This window comes from Puma concolor, chromosome D2, assembly GCF_028749965.1.
Source record: "Puma concolor isolate L17-30 chromosome D2, mPumCon1.1.hap2, whole genome shotgun sequence".
NCBI classification, from domain to species: domain Eukaryota; kingdom Metazoa; phylum Chordata; class Mammalia; order Carnivora; family Felidae; genus Puma; species Puma concolor.
In genome coordinates, this window is record NC_141677.1 from 27,028,755 (window position 1) to 27,044,864 (window position 16,110).

At 35.9% G+C, this 16,110-nt stretch overlaps 1 long non-coding RNA gene across 1 annotated transcript in view; it reads right to left on the minus strand.

The window, feature by feature from the left end:
- Nucleotides 1–2,009: 2,009 nt before the first annotated feature.
- The window catches only part of LOC147575960 (uncharacterized), a 31,218-nt gene continuing 17,117 nt past the window's right edge, over nt 2,010–16,110 (minus strand). The window contains exon 3 of the long non-coding RNA XR_015241989.1: nt 2,010–2,162. This is a non-coding gene — a long non-coding RNA (uncharacterized LOC147575960). The remainder of the gene's footprint in view (nt 2,163–16,110) is intronic.

Consider the following 16,110-nt stretch of genomic DNA (forward strand, 5'->3'; position numbering starts at 1 on the left):
ATGAGGCTTAGTTTTATCATCTCCAAGATTACTTAATAATCTTAAAATATTTCTCTGATGATTAAAATTTTTTTTTTAATGTAAGCATGAGCCACCTAGTAGATATTCAACAATAATTTATGTTGTGTTATACTATTTTCCCTTCTTCTCCAGATGTTTTATTGTTTTAGTCCATTTATTCATTTCTGTTAAACTCAGCAAAACAGGTATCCAATGTCATTGCCTGGCTTTGGGCTGAGGTTCTGAGATTCCAAAGATAGATAATACTTGAAACTCATCTTAAGAATCATATAAGCTTTCACGCAAACTATTAATTAGGTCACTGTACTGGCTACTTCGCCAGGAGTCTCTCAGTTTCCTTTCATTGCCAACTCTCCAGTCTTACCTTCTATATTTCCATGAAACTGTTTTATCAGAAGATAAAACTGACCCAATCACTCCTCTTTCTTATAAAAATAAAATAAACACGATGCTATTGATCTCTGATTTGTATCATGTTACTAAGGATTACTCTATACATTTCTTACAGCACACATGCTTTTTCAGTCTTTTAAACCATTCTCTATCTCCTCTAAACCTTGGGCTCCTCATCAGTAAAACAGACATAAAATCTTCTTCATATATCAAATGATTAAATATGATAAAGAGTTGAAAGCCCTTAGAACATCATAGTAGCACTCAGGAAAAGGTAGCTATTTCTATTGTTTCTATTCTAATATATTCAATTTGTATCCTTACTTCTCTCACCACCATTGCTTTTGCAACTACTTCCGCTGATTTTATCTCTATTATCTGTTAACAAAGCCTTCCTTTTGCAAAAGTGAACTCTCCATAATCTTGACAAGTAAGGCTCTTTAATTCTATCTTAAGAATCATTACAAGCTAGTTCCCCTGAAAAGGCTTTCCCATCCACTTTCCACCTTGTGTTTTTTTATTCATCTTTAAGAATCAGTTCCAATATTACTTCCTTAGTGAAATGTTACTTCATTCCTTGAGGCAGAACTAGATATTTTATTTTTTGTGACCCACAGTTGTCTCACTCTTATCTCTGAAATGTCACTTATCAGGCTATCTTGCAATTTGTTTATTTTCATATGTTGGTTTGTGTATATTTTAAGGACATGTACTTTTTATCTATAATTTTATTTCCTCAGGGTCACAATATTGGTTCAACAAATATTGGGATAATTAATATGCACACTTGAGGATTATTCTAAAAAGCATCGATATTCTTCGGCTAGTATTTTAATTTAAGCTTTTGTTTTCATTTCTTTCTAATTGTGCATAGCCTTTTTACATCTCTCTTACTCCTAGGTCTCTTCTGTTTTAAGAGAGAACATAGTCATAGAATAACTTCAGAACTGTAAAATAGTTCTGCTTCCTAATAGCTCAAACAACAAAAAGCGCATCCCATCAGAAATGATTTCTATATATGTTTTAAGACTTTAAAGTGGCACATTCAATTTATTTCTTTAAAATGATTTTTTTTGTGGTTGTTAATAGGCAAGTATTCATGTATTACCCTAATTTTTAAAAGTTCCAGATTTTCAATATAAAGGATGAATAAATATGATTAGTATATGTGGTAAATTCTACTGAGATAAATATCTGGTTTGGCCTTGACCAAGCATTTTTTTAGTAGGAATTGACCAAGATGGCTCTCATGTTCTGCTCAACTTGACTAAGTTTTAGGTAGGCTTTTTTCCTGATTATAGGTCACTATCCTTTTTCTGAGAGCATGTACTTTAGAGAACTCACAATTATAAATTCTTTCTCTGGCACTTTGATATTTAAATCTTCCTCCAGCTTCTTGCCAAGATTACAACACAGGAATGTCTTTCTCAAGATTCTGAGAGCCATCCTTTTGAGATACAACTAATCAAGAAAGATAGGGCTACTGTCTCCCAGCATCTTTGGGAGGGTAGAATATTAACTTCAGTATAAGCCAATTAGTAAACACACATAGTCTAAGCACATTGACCAACACGTTTTTACCAACTCACCCCATTGCTGAGAAACTCTCCTGACTTTTGTTTTAGTGGAGTTGAGTTTTGCTTCTGTCCCCGATTCAAACAGTTTTGACCACTATTACAAGTCTTTAATTAAACTGTCCTCGCTTGTTTAATCTGGTGCAATTTTTCGTTGATAGCTGTTGATGTACACTATAAAAAAAGTTGTAGATATCTATTTCACAGTGTGGATATATTAGTTTCCTTTTGTTGCTGTAACAAATTGCCATGAACTTATTGACTTAGAACAACACGAATTTATTCTCTTACAGTTCTGAAGGTCAGGAATCTGCAATCAGTTTTATTGGACCAAAGTCAAGGCGTCAGAAGAGAGGGCTCTTTCTGAAGGATATGAGAAGAGTGTATCCTTTCGAATTCTCTTTCCCAGATTCTTTGTTTACATTTTGTGGCGTATGGCCCCTTCCTCCATCTTCAGAGCCAGTGGCATAGCACCTGCAAATCTCATTCTGCTTCCATCATTGAATTCTGTGCCTTCTCTGATCTCTTTCCTGGACCACCCCCCTGGAAAATCCAGCATAATATCTCCATCTCAAGATCATTAACTCAATCACACAAATTTTTATAGTTTCTGATGCAGATTCGGATGCAGATATCTGGCAGGGGCCATTATTCAGCATTATACACACTGGGTTGAAAAGTCCCTAAGTCTGCAAATAAACGCATATCTGGGAACTATTTCATTCCTAAGCTTACCAAAAGAATCAAATTTTAGTTACATGTTGTTTGGAAAGACTGAAGACCAATGGGCAACGTTAAGAATTCAAACTTCCTTTGCTTATATTGGCCCAACACTTGCATCTGTACCTACAAGACAAATGCACAGATGCAAATCTCATTCATGTTACTGAGGATTTTGCAATTTACAAAATAAGCTTCTATGCTGCTTACCATCTGGGCTTGTGAGGGTTTTAGGATAACGTTACTTTCTTTTTACGTGATATTGTTTAAAAATATTGATAAGAATGGTGACAGAATTGCAGAATTACAGTAATATTTTTAATTATTTCCACCTTAATGCTTGCCGAGTAGGCGCTATGATAAAGGAGGTTGGACTCGACTAAAGCTCATCATTTAGATCACCAAATGTATAAATTGTTGTTTAATTTTATGTATGCCAAAGTGAAAAGAATTTTTCGAAATGCAAAGGGTTTTTACAAAGCTATCTTTCATCACGTGAGTGCACTATGTGAGTTTTACCCTAAACCACCGCAGGGACTCCCCCATGAAACTCAAAATAAAAGGCAAAACCCGAAAAATAACTTACAAGGCCTTACAATGACCAGTGCACTCACTAGCCCTTCCAAGGCCACCCAGTCTCCTCGTTCTTCCTCCCACATGCCAGGCAAATTCCTGCCTTGCCATATTTGTACTTGTTCTCTCCACCAGAACACTTTTTTTCAGAGAGCTTCATGGCTCACTGATTCTGCCCATTAAGTCTTTGTCAAAAGTCACTGTATGCTAACTAATTTGGATGTAAATTAAAAAAAAAAAAAAAGTCACTTTCTTAGTGAGGTCTTTCCAGACCCGATCACATAATTTAAAATTTCACCCTGCTCCCATATTACTTATTTGTTTGTTTGTTTGTTTGTTTGTTGAGACATTTACTTACATATGTCTTTACTTTTTTATTTAAATGAAATGAAAGTTTATAATGTGTAATGCATAAACCTTAAATATTTCACGTAGAAATCTCGTTTCTCCTACGCGTCCTGCGCACCTTCTCTCTGCTCCCGCAACCAACTGTTCTCATTTCAATCACTGTAAATTAACATTTCCTGTGCTTGAAGTTCATTAAATGGGATCTACAGAATGTACTCTTTTGTGTACGGATTCTTTCATCCGATATTTTTGAAAGTAATCCGTGACATCTGATCTACTTTTCATTATCCATCCTCTTGTTGATGGAGTTATACGTTGTTTCCAGTTTAGTGGAGTTATGTATTGTTTCTAGTTTGGGGCTTTTCAAAATAAAGCTACTCAAAAAAGTTTTGTGTATTCTTTTTTAGACACAGAGTTTTATTTCTGTTGTATAAACACCCGTATTAACTACAATTCTCCAGAGAAACAGAACCCACAAGATGGGTGTTTATACATTAAGAGAGATTTGTTTTAATGAATTTTTTCACATGGTTGCAGAGGCTTGGCAAGTACAAAATCGGATGAGGTAGATCGGCAGATGGAGATTCAGGGAAGAGCTGTAGTTCAAGGTATAAACTGGTCAGCTGGCAGAATTTCTTTTTGCTTAAGAGAGGCCGGTCTTTATTAAGGCCTTCAACTGATTGGATGAGGCCCATCCACATTATAAAGGACAATTTGCTTTACTCAAAGTCCACTGATTTAAATGTTAATCTCATCTAAAACCACTTTCACAGAAATACCCAGAAAAACATTTGACTAAATATCTGGGCCCCATGACCCAGCCAAAAGGACACATAAAATTATCCACTACGAGTAGTTTTTATTTTTTTCCTTCTAATATTTATAATTCCTATCTTAGTTTTTGTTACCTAATTGCATTTGGATCATTAGCTTAATACTGAATGAGAAGTGAGATTAGGCATCCATACTCCATTTTCTATCTTAAAGAGAAAAGTCAATATCTTACCATTACATATTACATTGGCAGTATGTTTTTCTAAATATCCTTTATCATATTGCAGATATAGTTTTAATTTTATTTTAAAAGAAATAATCAATGGGCACTAAATTTTGCCAAACCTTTTTCCCCACCTATTGAGATGATTATATACTTTTGTTCTTTATTCTATTAATGTAATGAATTGCACTGATTGGTTCTAAATATTAAAACAACTCTCAACTCCTGAGATAAACCTCAGTTTGGGACATGATATGCTATCTTTTTATGTGTATATATATATATATATATATATTTCTGGACTTAATTTGTTGATGCTTTGGGCATTTATGTTAATTAAAGACAATGCTTTACAATTTTTTTTTTAATTTAATGAATTTGAGTTAGATAGTGTTTTCCCCTTCTTTATTTTTTGAGGCATGAAACTTTTGTGATACTGTGTACCCTTCAGAATCTTCCACTTTTGGTTAAGGAATTGAGTCAACGTAGGAAAATTTGATTTTCTCCTTAGGAATATGAAATCAGGTGTCAGAGAATAAAGAATATTGTCAGGCTCCTCAGTAGGTGTTGTGAAGATGAAGAATCTGGGTTTGAACCATTGGGAAACCCACCAATCAGAAAGATAGAATTTCCTGGGTTCTGTGCTGACAACTCAGAGCCTGGAGCCTGCTTCGGATTCTGTGTCTCCCTTTCTCTCTGCCCCTCCCCCACTCATGCTCTGTCTCTCTCTCTCTCTCTCAAAAAATAAATAAACATTTAAAAAAAATTTAAAAATGGGCCTCCTGGGTGGTTCAGTCGGTTAAGTGTCCAACTTTGGCTCAGGTCATGATCTCGTCATTGTGGGTTTGAGTCCCACATCAGGCTCTTTGCTGACAGCTCAGAGCCTGGAGCCTGCTTTGGATTCTGTGTCTCCTTCTCTCTGTCCCTCCCCCGCTCATGCTCTGTCTCTCTCTCTGTCTCTCTTTCTCTCTCTCAAAAATAAATGAACATTAATTTTTTTTTTTAGAAAGGTAGCTAGAATTAGAGAAAATGACCTTGAAGTAGAGACGAAGCATGAGGGCATGAGTGAGAGAGATAGATACTTTCTACTTTCAAGGTACAGTTTCTCTTGAAGGAACTGCACTTTCTCTCCTCACATTTCATTAAATTCCCCTAAAGTTTAAAATAAATTCTCTTTTATGGGAGACCAAGGGTGGAAGAACATTACCAAAATGAGCTCTGGTTGCCATTTATATATTTCTTTGTTATGTGTTTTTAAAAATTGGGTTTGGGGCACCTGGGTGGCTCAGCTGGTTAAGCTTCCGACCTTTGGTTTCAGCTCAGGTCATGATCTCACAGTTAATGGGTTCGAGCGCTGTGTGTTCTGTGCTGACAGTATGGAGCTTGCTTGGGATTCTCTCTCTGTCTCTCTGTCTCTCTCTCTCTCTCTCTCCCCCTTCTTCTCTGTCTCTCAAAATAAATAAATAAAAAACAAAAAATTTGGGTTTGATTTTGGAAAATACAATTTGGAAAGTGTGAACAATTCTCAGAGGACAGAAAGGAACTAGAGGTAGGGAGGTTGACAAGCATTCTGGCAGCTTGCACTAATTTATTAATATTCCATTTCTTTAATCAAATAGCTGACTGATACGACATTACCGGTGAAAGCCTGGTTAAATTTTACTCCCGTCTCTATATTATGTGCAGAGTATGCTTTATTTATGACATATATAAATTCAATATGTAACCTTTGTGTTTCATAAGTATATTTTTGTCCCTAATGGAATCTTATAATGAAATGCTTTAAAAAGCTCTGAGACTTTTGGATACGCAAACAACTTTGAGTTTAAATTAACTTAAGAATTGATTTCCACTTCAAGCAGTGTTTTACGAAATGCAAAGTATAGATTGGACTACGTCTTGAAGAAAGAATCTTCAAATTGATAAGTCTAAATTTTACCCTTGAACACTGTTTCAGCTTAACACTGTTTAGACATGAAAAGCCCCGGGGCGCCTGGATAGCGCAGTCGGTTAAGCGTCCGACTTCAGCCAGGTCACGATCACTCGGTCCGTGAGTTCGAGCCCCGAGTGGGGCTCTGGGCTGATGGCTCAGAGCCTGGAGCCTGTTTCCGATTCTGTGTCTCCCTCTCTCTCTGCCCCTCCCCCGTTCATGCTCTGTCTCTCTCTGTCCCAAAAATAAAATAAAACGTTGAAAAAAAAATTTAAAAAAAAAAAAAAAAAAAGGCCCACGACATCTAATTTAGTGGCAAATGCATACAAATATCCCCAAGGAAATTTCTTCTCAGCTAATAGCCAAAGTGTGAAAACTGCCTTTTACTCAGGTGGCTGTTTTCCACCCTCATCCTCTGGAACGGGCAGGGTATATATATATATATATATATATATATATATATATTCTCTTTTATATATATCCAGGAGAGAATCCTGAGAGAATAAAAAAGAAGGAAAGAAAGAAAGAAAGAAAGAGAAAAGAAAAAGAAAGGAAAAGAAAAGAAAAGAAAAAGAAAAGAAAAAAAGAAAAAAGAAAAGGGAAAAGATACCTGAATTAAGAGCATTTTTATCTTCAAATCATGTTAGGTCTGCTCTTTGTTCACTTGTGATTTCATAAATAATGACATCTCTGGTTAGCATTGATTTAGTAGAAACCTTATTCTTTATAATTCTGTACACTTTTTCTAGATAATTTTGTATTCTCCCACAGCATGGATAGCCTTTGTCATCATAAGGACAATTGGACTGTTTATTTTTGGTTTAAAAATTATATACGTATTTATGTATACATATGTATATATATGCGCAAATGTTTATGTGTATGTGTATATTCTTCTGAACTCTCTTTGGAAACTAGTATGTTTTATATTAATGTTTTTAAAAAATCTACATGTTGGTGTAAAACTGTAGAAAATGATCGTCAACTTTCTTTCTGGGATTTACTTATTTGAAAAAATGAATTGATAAAATGATTGCCAATGGGTGGGCCTTAAATGAATAATTTTTCAGTCCACTTTTGCTATTGAATTTATTTTATTTTTAATGATTGTAAGTTAAACTTCAGTTAGCTAATATGCAGTGCAACATTGGTCTCAGAAGTAAAATTTAGTGGGGCCCCTGGGTGGCTCAGTCAGTTTAGCCTCCGACTTCGGCTCAGGTCATGATCCCGTGGTTCCTGAGTTGGAGCCTGGCGTTGGATTCTGTGCTGACAGCTCAGAGCCTGGAGCCCATTTCAGATTCTGTGTCTCCCTCTCTCTCTGCCCCTCCCTTGCTCATGCGCTGTCTCTGTCTCTCAATAATAAACGTCAAAAAATTAAAAAGAAGTAAACTTTAGTGATTTATCACTTACATACAACACCCAGGGCTCATCATAGCAGGTGCCCTCTTTAATACCCATCACCCATCTATTGAATTTAGATGTACATTGGATATTATTTTTTAAAAGATCTTTTGCATTTTCTTTAAAATTCTTTCCACTTCATATTTGAGCTTTGTCCATGAAAGAGGGGCTGGTTACTGAGAGCTTGGATGGGAGGGCAATGGGGTTTGGGGACTTCACTTCTTTTCATTTACTCTGAAGCAAGAAGTCCACTCCCTTATTCTATTTTCAGAATAAGGATGGGAAATGGGGAGTCGCATGTACTTTATTTGAAGCTTCAGACACCAGAGTGTTTCACACCTATGAAAGGAAAAGTTTCCAATCTTGCCAATTTATCAGAAGGCCAGTTAGGCTGAAATTAGGGATGTTTCTGACTACGGGGTCTCTGGAAAGCCCAGACACAGATAAGATATAATTTTGTACAGGGAACTTTGGTAATAGGGAAATGTAGTAGAACATTACCATGGGGTTAGACCTGCGGAAAGCCCAGTCGCTGGCCCTTATTTACCCTTGGTCAATTTCCTACCCAGAAGGCATGAACTCTCCTCACGTTTCTACTTCCTTTCTACCATGAAATGAAAACTGTGCCCTCTCAGGAGTCAGTAAACAAGGATATCGTATGCAGCAAGTTTTAATTCTTTCATCAGCTAAGTTTATCCTTAAAACAAGTTCCAGAGAAATCTAACATTTAAAAAGTGTGGCGTTTAGTTCTTCACAGACCACACAAATCTTCCATACCAGTATGTCCATATTTTGGAAAGCTTTTAGTTTGAACTATTTTGAAACTTACAGAAATGTTGCAAACTTTGGATAGAGAGTTTCTATTTACTGCTCACCCAGCATCCACTAATGTTAACACCTTACTAACAGGATATTGTCAAACCAGGAAATAACATTCTTTATTCAAATTTTACTGGTTTCTCTACTAATGTCCATTTTTTGTTCTAGAAGACTATCTAGGATACTGTGTTACATTTACCTACTTTTTAATTAAGAAACTTTATTTTTTAATTTTTTAAAAAAAATTACATCAAATTAGTTATCATATAGTGCAACAATGATTTCAGGAGTAGATTCCTTAGTGCCCCTTACCCATTTAGCCCATCCCCCCCTCCCACAACCCTCCAGTAACCCTCAGTTTGTTCTCCATATTTATGAGAAACTTTATTTTTAGAGCAATTTTAGGTCACAAAAAATTATGTGGAAAATACAGTGTTTTAATATGCCCCCGTCCCCACACATGGATAACCTCCCCTATTATCAACTTTTCTTATTAGACTAGTACATTTGTTATATAGTCCATGAACCTACACTGACACATCATTATCACCCAAAGTCCAGAGTTTACACTAAGGTTTACTCTTAGTGTTGTACATTCTATGGGTTTGACAAATGTAAGTGACATGTATTATCAAATAGTTTCACGGTCCTAAAAATTCTCTATGCTCTATTCATGCCTTCTTCCTCCTTAACCCCTGGAAACCATTAATCTTTTGCTATCTCCATAGTTTTGCCTTTTCCAAAGGCAAAGGACTGTTGGAATCCCACATTATGTCACTTTTCCAGATTGACCTTTCACACTTAATGAAATGCATTTAAGTTTCTTCTGTGTTTTTTCATAGTTTGATAGCTCATTTCTTTTTAGTGATAAATAATATTCCATTGTCTAGATACACCAGTTTATTAATCCATTCACTTACTGAAAGACATCTTGGTTACTTCCATGTTTGAGCAATTATGAATACAGCTACCATAAACATCTATAAACATGAAACATCTACTATAAACACAAAAGATACATTTTATGTCCACACAAATTGAAAACATGTTTTCATGTTTGAAACATAAGATTTCATGACTTGAACACTTATCAAAATATAAGTGTTGTGTTTTATATATATATATATATATATATATATATATATATATATATACTGTGTGTGTGTGTGTGTGTGTGTGTGTGTGTGTATATATATATATATACCAATTCATGAGGGTAAATACCAAGAGGTGTGACATCTGGATCAAATTGTAAGCATATGTTCAGTTTTGTAAGAAACTGCCAAATTGTCTTCCAAAGTGTCAGTACCATTTTGCCTTCCCACCAGCAATGGATGAGAGTTCCTGTTGCTCCGTGTTCTTTCCAGCATTTGCTGGTGTCAGTGTTCTGGATATTGGTTATTCTAATAGGTGTTAGGGTTGCATTTAGTTTTTATTTCTCTTCGTGTCCTCCAATTTTCAATAATTCCTCAAGCTTTTTTTTTTCTTTCATGATCTTGAAACTTTTGGAGAATTATCGGTTATTTTCTAGAATGTCCCTCCATTTGGGTTTGTCTGATATTTTCTCATGATCAAAATGAGACGAATTTATGCTGTTTTGACAATAATACTAAGTACTTTTTTTTCTTTGTCCATGTGTCTTACCAAGGGGTTTATGAGACTAATATGATAATCTTATGAGTTGGGATATTAAACTTACTCAATTGGTTATAATGGTCTTTGCTGTTTCTGGACTATACATTACTAATCTTTGTAGTAAAGAAGTATATCTTAGGGGAAATACTTTAAAACCATCCAAACCATTTTTCTCTTCAAACTCCCACCAAATATTAGCATCAATAGTTGGGTCTAAGAGTTAAAAAAAAAAAAACAATATTATCAACACTTATCCTTCCTTATTGGAAAGGAGATGGAACATAGATTGGACTCAGGAATGACAGCTATATTTTCTCCTAAACAATTGTATGGATCAGCAGGAACTTTTATTTTTACCTTACTCTTTTCATTTTTTCCCCCTAGGGGATATGGGGGCATAGAAAGTATTGAGAATTGGGAATTCATTGTTGGACATTGGGCATCTTAATTTTAACTGACTGTTGGGCAGTCTAGTAGAGTTATTAAGCATGGAATTCTTATTAATCAAATTCTTAGGGAAAAGTTAGGGCTGCAGATAAATCCTGGGGTTGTCAGAATGCAGATGGTACTAACCATAGGACCAGATGACATCACTTAAGGAGGGAGTATTGGTAGTGAAAGAAAGGAATTGTGAATTAAGCACATGACAACCCATTATTTAGGAAGTAGGGAAAAGAGGAGACTGAAAAGGATGCTGAGAAGGAAATACAAAAGGAGTGGGATTAAAATGAAGGGTGCTTGATATACCACGGCTAAAGAAAGAAAGGATTTCGACAAGGAATGATTATCTATTTTGTCAAATGCAGTAGAAATGGCCACCAAAATGATGATCGAGAACAAACCACTGGATTTAGCAAGATGGTATTCATATACCTAAGGTAATACTGCAGAGCCGATTCTAACTTACTTTTTCCTCTTTATGCTATCATCCTGATCGCCTGCTCCTTGCAAAGACAGCATATCATTATATTTCCAGTTTCAGCCTATTTTTTTCTCCCATTCTAAGGTTTTAGGTAGTCTCAGGGACATGCTTGTAAGAAAACGACACCCATTCCTCTTTGGATGACAGCTATTCTTTGTGGAAAGTACCATCTACTTGTGACCAATGTGTATTTCCTGACACCTTGCAAGGCATAAATGTTTTCTTGAACATCTTCATGAACCAGGTTCAATTTTCCTGCATCGGACAGCCTTGTTTTCATAGATTTTATTTTGTGCTTGTTTTTATTTCCTAGTTTCACTGACGATTCAGTTTCCTTTTCTGTTTATTCTTTTCCTTCTTTTTCTTTTTAAAGTAGGTTTCAAAGAAAGGACAGTAGCAGTCCATTTTTTATTCACTGTGTCTCTACCTACATGCAATAAAATTATATAAAACAAAGCTCTGTATTGTTTTGTTCCAAATTACAATACAATTCAACAGTTACCTGAAATGGAACCTGGAACTTAGAAGCAGACATTCAGTAAATATTTATTAAATAAGTGAAAAAAAATATTTTACTGGAAGTTCAGTTAATTCAAAATTGCACTTCAAAACTCCATGATCTCTAGTTATTTTATTTTAATTTTTTTAAAGTTTATTTATTTTTAGAGAAAGTATAAGTGGGGGAGTGGCAGAAAGAGGGAGAGAGAATCCCAAGCAGGCTCCATGTTTTCATCACCCAGCCCGACACGGAGCCCAGTCCCACAAACTATGAGATCATGACCTGAGCAGCAATCAAGAGTCAGACGCTTAACCCACTGAGCCACGCAGGCACCCTTCTACTTCTTCTTCTTCTTTTTTTTTAATGTGATATTCTCTGAAATGTATGGAGTTCATTATATTTTTTCTGATTTTTAAATTCTATTTGCTCTATAAAAGATTTTTGAGGGTGGTGTTGCTTCTGTTTTGATTTGTTACCATTCCTTCAAGTAGTTGTTTTTTTTTTTCAAATGTTTGGTGTTCATTCAAAACTATCTGCTAATCTTTACATTTTAGTTGTCTTTATTACTTTTTTTTTTTTTTTTTTTTTTGTATCCTATCTGGGGATTATGGGATACAGAAAGATATGGTATCTGGATGGATTTTCTGTTTGTTTTTCTCCTGGAATGTGTGTGGCCTATAATTCTTATCTCTTCAGTTACAGGGCTAACATTCAATTATTTAATCTAAGGCAAATAGTTCTGCTTCCAGTTACTTAGCCCAAATGAAGACTATGTTAGTAGTCAACGCTCCTTACTGTTCTGACTTGTTGATTAATTAATCAGTTTGATGAATACCCTCAGGCTTCTTAATCTGGGCTTGGAGCTTCACTGAACTGTTCTTAATTTTCTCTTCTGTTCAAGTGGAATTTCTAGACTCATTTTATCTATCTTCCAGATTGTTAAAATGCATTTTCTTGTACATGTCAATATCAAATAGACATAATGTTTCACAGCTAGCACCCGAGGTTAGAAACAACGGAGGCTTAAATAAGGAAGAAGTTGGAAACTTCTTACCAAATCCAGGGGCTAGGAGTCCAAAATACACCTGGGGGTCTCACAGTGTTTTCAGAGCCTCAGGTTCCTACCTTTGTGTCCACTATACTTAGCTTATCAAGGTACAGTGGTATCGTGGAGCTCCAGCCACTAGGCCTACATTGCAGATAGGAAGTGGGAACAGCGAAGGCAAGAAGAACACATACAAGCTGTCTGTACTCCTCCTAAGGAACTTTCTCTGAGGTCTCACCTTATAAATCCCTATGCTTCACTGACTACGGTGGGCTGTAAGAAGCTAGGGCATGGAATCATATAGTACAGTACTACTTAAAGTGTGATCCTTGGATGATGCTGGCCTACAAAATGTTGGCTTCTCATCTATGAAGAGATTAATAGAGAAAGTGAGAGCGAGTAATGGGAAACTCGATAGAAATTTGACAGTTGGACAACATATGAATTGTATTTTACAAAATAAATGAACCACATCAGATTAGGAAGAATAAGTAAAATGAAATAAAAATAAAATCCTGGTCCTTCACCTGGAATAAAAGTGGATTCTTTGATCACTGAAGAAACAGAGAATGGAGATTGGGAAGTCAACTAGACACCTCTACCACAGCGATAATCTCGATAAGGCTGCTGACAAAGGACAGAGAGTGGAGGCTCCAGAATTTCCACATGGTAGTTACCCTGGGACTTGACAACTTCTTTCCAACTTTTCCCAAGAAAGTATTTCCTGGGGAATATCTAGATTTCTGGCTTGGTAAGAGGTAAGGGAGAAAATATTAACTGATTATGCAGAATTGGATTAAATGATAGATCTTATAGCATGAAGGGGTAGGGGATGGGATGAAAGTATGTTTAGAAATACATTAAAAAATTAAGGGAGAGCTGTTGTGTAGAGTAGAAATGCAAGATCTGTTCTGACTCTGAATAAATGACATAAAAGCAATTTGTAATAGACACCCCTTTTTTTCAAATTTGAGAATGCATTTTGAGATCTTTAGTTAGGAAAAAATCCCTTATTGATTTGCTGAATATGGGCAGATATATTTTTGAGTTAAAGAAAACAGATTTATAATAAATCAAAATAATAACATTATTTAATTTTAACTAGTTAGTATTTATTCCAACATACAATATGAACATTTAGTTTACATTTTTATTTATTTATTTATTATTTTTTTTTTTTATTTTTTTTTAATTTTTTTTTTTTCAACATTTATTTATTTTTGGGACAGAGAGAGACAGAGCATGAACAGGGGAGGGGCAGAGAGAGAGGGAGACACAGAATCGGAAACAGGCTCCAGGCTCTGAGCCATCAGCCCAGAGCCCGACGCGGGGCTCGAACTCACGGACCGCGAGATCGTGACCTGGCTGAAGTCGGACGCTTAACCGACTGCGCCACCCAGGCGCCCCTAGTTTACATTTTTAAAAAAATTTTTAATGTTTATTTATTTTTGAAGGAGAGAGAGACAAAGTGTGATTGAGGGAGGGGCAGAAAAAGAGGGAGACACAGAATCCGAAGCAGGCTTCAGGCTCCGAGCTGTCAGCACAGAGCCCGATGTGGAGCTTGAACTCACAAACTGCGAGATCATGACCTGAGCCAAAGTTGGACGCTCAACCAACTGAGTCACCCAGGCACCCCCACATTTTTTTTTTACTTGCACATGATTTCAAATAAATTATAATGTAATGTCTTATCACTAAATCAACGTGAGAGTGCTATGGACTGAATTGTGTTCCCTCAAAATGTATATGTTGAAACCCCAACCCCTAACGTGATGATATTTGGAAGTGGAGTCTTTGGGAGCTAATTAGTTATGAGGATGGAGCTCCCATCCTGTTCTTATGAAAAACAAAAACAAAAACAAAAACAAAAACAAAACAAACGTGAGGACACAGCAAGAAGACAGCCATCTGTAAGCCAGGAAACTTGATTTTGGACTTCTTGATCTCAGTCTTCCCAACTATGAGAAATAAATTTCTGTTTTTTAAGCCACCTTCTCTGGTATTTTGTTATAGAAGCCTGAGTAGACTAATACATAAGGTTAATAGAGAAGTAACATTTCTTCATGAAGTCAAGATACTTAGGGAATTGACACTATATTCAAATGTATTTTGCTTAATATTTTAATTTGCTTCATGCCATTAATACATGTGCTTGGAGGAATAAACACTCCAACTAAAACGGCATTTATTTCAACCGATCAGATCTATGAAATAATATTTTATGATCACCTTCCCTAGGTACTCATACCACTATAGTGAATTTAGTCATGTCTTTCACTTGGTTATTGTCTTTTGGTTAATTTGTTAAGACAAGTCCATTGAATTATACAGATTTTATTCTTTTATTCTTTGGCTAATTTTGCATGCACCATAAATATATAAATATTTTATTAAATATATAACTCCAATATTGCAACATTTTAGAATATATGTTAAAAACCTTCAGGATTTATTTATTTTTCCAAACGGCACATAGGATTTTAGGATCAAGAGACAGAATTTAATCAAATTATAGGATTTCAACATCTAGTCACATTTTAATCATTTTCTCATCAATCCTAATTCTAAATAAGAGGTGGAGAAAACACAATACTATAACCTGTTCTTAAAAATTGAATAATCTTGGGGCGCCTGGGTGCTCAGTCGGTTAAGCGTCCGACTTCAGCTCAGGTCATGCTCTCGCGGTTCCTGAGTTCAAGCCCTGCGTCGGGCTCTGTGCTGACAGCTCAGAGCCTGGAGCCTGTTTCCGATTCTGTCTCCCTCTCTCTCTCTGACCTTCCCCTGTTCATGCTCTGTCTCTCTCTGTCTCAAAAATAAATAAATGTTGGGGCGCCTGGGTGGCGCAGTCAGTTAAGCGTCCGACTTCAGCCAGGTCACGATCTCGCGGTCCGTGAGTTCGAGCCCTGCGTGGGGCTCTGGGCTGATGGCTCAGAGCCTGGAGCCTGTTTCCGATTCTGTGTCTCCCTCTCTCTCTGCCCCTCCCCCGTTCATGCTCTGTCTCTTTCTGTCCCAAAAATAAATAAACGTTGAAAAAAAAAAATAAATAAATAAATAAATAAATAAATAAATGTTGAATTGGATAATCTAGGAGTATGTTTTCTATTTTATTGTGATATCTCAATTGGCTATTCCAATTTAGTCATACCCGTGATTCATTAAAAAGCATTTTCTCTTCTGAAACATACTCCCCTATCCTGAGTAAATTTGCTTGAATGATGTCATTTACATAGGTT